This window comes from Rhopalosiphum padi, chromosome 4 (assembly GCF_020882245.1).
Source record: "Rhopalosiphum padi isolate XX-2018 chromosome 4, ASM2088224v1, whole genome shotgun sequence".
In the NCBI taxonomy this organism is placed as follows: Eukaryota; Metazoa; Arthropoda; class Insecta; order Hemiptera; family Aphididae; genus Rhopalosiphum; species Rhopalosiphum padi.
In genome coordinates, this window is record NC_083600.1 from 5,721,437 (window position 1) to 5,726,761 (window position 5,325).

The 5,325-nt window shown below is 30.2% G+C and overlaps 1 long non-coding RNA gene across 1 annotated transcript; it reads left to right on the plus strand.

Moving 5' to 3' along the window:
- The first annotated feature begins 1,762 nt into the window (after nt 1-1,762).
- Nucleotides 1,763-2,962, plus strand: LOC132930355 (uncharacterized). The gene is made up of 2 exons (XR_009662216.1): nt 1,763-2,578; nt 2,657-2,962. It is a non-coding gene; the product is annotated as an uncharacterized LOC132930355 (long non-coding RNA).
- Nucleotides 2,963-5,325: the final 2,363 nt, after the last annotated feature.

Consider the following 5,325-nt stretch of genomic DNA (forward strand, 5'->3'; position numbering starts at 1 on the left):
GTTCTTACTGAAAATCTACTATACTGAGTTACTTTTTGTTCGTATACGATTGAAACGTTTATAATAATATGTAAATACGGAAAAGTATTCGAAACTTCCGACTTATAATGTTAAGCACCGTCTTGACAAATTCGTTATATGATAACTATTTTGGCGTCTAGTTAATTATTTTAAATTCTAAAAAATGTATTTGAACACCTACATCACCTTAACTAAGCATGCATTTTGGATGTATTTATTATTTAATAGTAGGTATTCGTATTAAATAATAATTTTTATAATTTCACTATTATTCGCATTATTAGAGATATATTTTATTAAAGATAATAAGATATTTATAAAATATGATGTATTTTCGGAGTTAGGTTATTTGATCGAAAATTTTTTTTTCCGGAAATTTGTAGTTATATTATATTACGGCAATTTTTGTATTTGTGACATCAATATTTTTCAATTTTTCATTTTTTACAATATTCGTTTAATACTCGTTTATATGTAAGTATTCTTACAAAAACTTACAAAATGTCCCACTGGACTATAAATTGACTTTAATAAACAAAATATGAACGGAATGAGATAATAAAAGGTTTTTATATACATCTTTGTTGTTTTTATACGAAATGCTGTTTTTTATCCATCACCGGATGTAAAATCATTTTAGGCTTTATAAATCCGAAACGTAAACTTAGTAAGCCTACGATATTCTTGGGTTTCCTCCCTTTTTTTCGTATGTCGGAAGTAACGTAAATTATGTAAATTATGTAAGACGGTTAACCAAAAAAATAAATTGCTGTAACCGACCTGCGCCATCTCCCAATAAATCCGTATCACAACATTACAGGAATGGTATGAAAATATTAGGCGAATAACTTACATTACAAATATATAAGCAGATATGCAATTATACAACTAATCAAGTAGGTACGGGGCAATGTTATGTAGTTATTTATCTTCCAAGCAAAAGTAGTTTTGTAATATTATTTATTTGTTTATTTATTATAGACAATAAAGCTTTATATGATTTGCTGTTTTTGATGTAAATAATAATGTTTCCCGTTATACAAATTGATTTTTATCCAATTGTGTCTACCAATGTAGACTTTACACTATTATTGAGTAATTTGTCCGAATGTATTGCGCTTTGTGGATCCAAATGAAAACGTATTTTTTTATTAAAAATATTTTCAACAAACAATTATCGTCGATATCGAAAAATAATATAAAATAAATATCGGATAAAAATAACAACGCAGGAATACTTAATAATATGCGATCGTTGCTTGCATATTATTCATGCGGGACCATCAATATGTATTTCAAAACTCATCCCACGATCGCTATATCTTATTCGAGTGGCACTTAGACCGGGACGTGCACCTATATGGAAACCATAACGCATTGTAATGATATCGCTTTTCCGGGCGAACAAACCCGATAAACGATCGACGTTTACGTACTCGAGAAGCTCGGGAAAGACGGTCGCGACGAAACCAAAGCACTGTAAAAGCAATATAAATGCGAGTCGAATGCGGTAGGCGGAGGCATATGAATTCGTTAATATATTTATTGGGCCGAGCACTTGACGAACGGCGCAATCGTAAAAAAACGCAAACGCGCGCGATCGTATTACCACTGGCTGCGTACGGTTTTATGGCACATATAATACGCTTAACGTATAAAGTGTGTCTAATAAATTCGATCGTACAGGTATAATAATATAATATTGCTGCGCCATTAATATGTACAGTCGTCGTGGTGGATGTCCGCCAACCGGTCACCGCGAATAGTTTGTTTTCCTGTGCACAGTATCATATTATTATTGCGATCCGAAATCGAATTATTATCGTGACGATATTAATAATATTGTGGTTGACGTATAATAACATGTCGGGACATCCGAATTCACAATCAAAAACGTCCACCGCCTGCACGGTCTATATACGCTGCTGCACCCGTATTGTGTTATTATAATAATAATTATTACTATTGTATAACGCAGTCATCTATATGCACCATCGTATAGTGTATAGTCATATTAGATCTTCAATCGTGTGTGCAGGTGGGACAATTGCAGCACATCCATTATGGAAAATCGCACTCGGCTCGTCATCCGTCGTCGTCGTCGTCGTCGTCGTCGTTGTTATAACATATTAAATTATTACACTATGTGGTGTTTTCATTCGAAACGGCTGTATTTGCAGTACACACACACACATAATAATATACATATACTCCATATATAAATGCGTCGACTGACTCATTGTTATTACCGGTGTGTTCATTGGTGACGAGATCGTTCGTTCTTCGTGCTCAGTCTTCGAGACTCCAGTGGCGCGCGCGCATTTAAATGTACCTACTTTGAGTTTTCGGTATACCGATGTTATTGTTATAACATATTTTATACCGCGTTATACCGCCGTTTACCTGTACCGTGTTTATCATTCGCCCGAGAATCGAGACCTTCGCATTCGATGTTGTCGGTATTCGGATGTAATCGCTCGCGCGTTAAATCATCGCAGAGTCGATGGAAACGTTACAAATTTAATTGCACCGCCAGTCAGCCAGCGTGATAAATAATGTAATATCGCCACCAACAGCGTCTATGACGCCATGTTTTAATATTTAATATAATAATAATATGCTCGTTCGTTTTCAGGTTTAATAATTTACCTCCCGCAATGGGGTCTACGCAAGATGATGTTCGTATATACCAGGAAGTCGACCGAGTTTGGCACCGTTTTATAATCACTCGAGGCTCCCGAGTCAAATTTATTATTCCAATAGACGTAACGCGTCAACCTCCACCTCGCTACATCGAGGACTGCCGCATTATTTTAATAATATTTTCCTATTTTATATTTACTACGTAATTATAATATGTAATTATTCGTGTGAATATGTATTTTATAGATATTGAAAAAAAAACAAATATAAATATTTATAGGATATTTCCCTAAACGTACACCCGTAGTTTACTCTTACTTGCCATTTTTATCTAAATTCATTAGATTATGTTTCTTTCCTTTTTTTAAACATATGATATTCTGTGACATTGTACCTACCCATTTATTCGTTAAATCTACAATAAAACGTATTTAATTACCTTAATATAAAAAAGTACAAGTGGTATAAGTGGATAAATATGCAATTTTCAAATAATTTACACAAAGTGATTATAAAAAAAAATTGACATGCGTTTTGTAAACCTATTAATTTAATATGTTATAAAGTAATCATAAAAAATTGAGATATTTTTTTTATCTTTTTACAACTAGTTATACAATTTTGATTTAAAGACTTTGATTTTTTTTTTTATAGATACAGTTTTTAACTGTTAAATGGTTTTTAATTATTATTTGGTAATTTTATGAATTGAGTGAAATATAATTTCAGTCGTTAACAGTGTATAACTAAGCAAGAGGCATAAAATACCGGAATTATAGTTGTCTTATATTTTTTTAAACCTTTAAGACTTTTTAATATATACCATTTGTATTACTTTAGATGAATTTACGCAATGAAAAAAAAACAAAGAAATAATAATGAAACAACGAATAGTACCGAAAGAAACGTTTTCTGTCCAACCGGAAACTGCGTGGGGTTTTACTTAAAGTCTGCCTACTATTTCACTCAAAGGCCTACTGTATATATACTATATTCGAGTTTCAATGATTTTTCTTGTGGCTATAATATAAACCTGTTTCCTGTTTCTTCTTTTGTAACCAAATAAATAATCCTATTACCAGGAAGTCTGTAAGGCTTTGGAAAAAAATATAAGTAATATAATGAAATAATCATCATTCACCAACCCCACACTATAATATCAGGGACTTAATCGTAATGAAAACTGAAATTCACCGAGTGTTGCTCAAACCAAATATCGCATATTATAAAATATATTTATGTAATGAATAAATAATAAATAATTTCGATTAATGGTTTATACCACGGTATATTAAAATATACCGTGGTTAATATTATACATAATAATAATAATTATTTAAATAATTATTGGATTTGAAAATATATGATGTTAAATAATATTGCTAGTGATGATAATTTATGGATATTAAAAAAACTAAGGTAATTTCCCATCGGTATTTAAATTTTGAACAGTTGTACACAATTTCTCAATCAAGTAAAATACAATAATTATACATACAATCATAATACAAATTATTATTATATATTTACTTTTAAATTTAAAATTAGAATTTTTATCAAACTTTATTTAGTTTAAAAATCATCAAAAACTATCTATCTATCTATATAACCACTGTATGCCTAGCTACTATATATACTACATAGTATTATTAAGCTCAAGTGGCCAGTCAATCCGTATAATCATTTTAACTATAGTTTTATTATCTTTGCTTGAATGTGATAATCTGATAACTTATTTTTTTTTTTATTTATTTCAACAGACCGTTTTATAGAAAAACTAAGTACATCAAATTACCGGCAACTCTTGTTGTTTCTATGATATTTAGTTTTTAATTATGTATCGTTAAAACTTAAAATCTCATTTAAATTTAAAAAAAAAAAACCATGGCCTAACTGGTTTCAGTTTTACCTTATTGGAAATTATAGTGTTGTGCAAACTTGCAGGCTTAAACAGTTAATATCTTCGCATTAATTAACTAACACACTTACATCCTCATTGAGTCAAAGAGTATGAATTAACTGGTTACAGATCAACTTCAAGGAGGAATGGTAACGTTGTAATGACTTCAACAAAGTTATACAAAAAAATATGATCAGAAACTTACTAATAACTACCCTAAATGAAGTATATAATATCCTATGTGACCATATCGTCAGTCGTATAGGTACGACTGTTGCACACGCATACCCTTATACTCACAAATTATAGAAGAACATTGACAGATAATTTAATAAAAATGTAAATTCCTACATAACATATTCCAACATATATTATGTGCAATATCAAATATAAATTATGCACGTCATATTTTTATTTACCAACTGATTTTTTTTTCCAATCACCAAATTTGAAACTATACATTCAATTTTTCGAGAAAATAAACAAAGGTATATATAATTAATTTTCTTTATAAATTGAATGCTTTGAAAAGCTCTTCTAGACGATTTATTTATTAAATACTAAATTGGTAATCTTACTATATTATTGTTACAATCCAATAATACGAGTGCAATAACGGCGACTGTGAAACATTGGTTGAAACCGTCAATATTAATGTTAACGATTTCAATTTGGATTTTGCATACAGTTTTTGTTTTTGATTCTTCGGTTTCAATTTATATTTTTCTGAACGGTTTTTTTTTTTCAATTCTTACGATTCG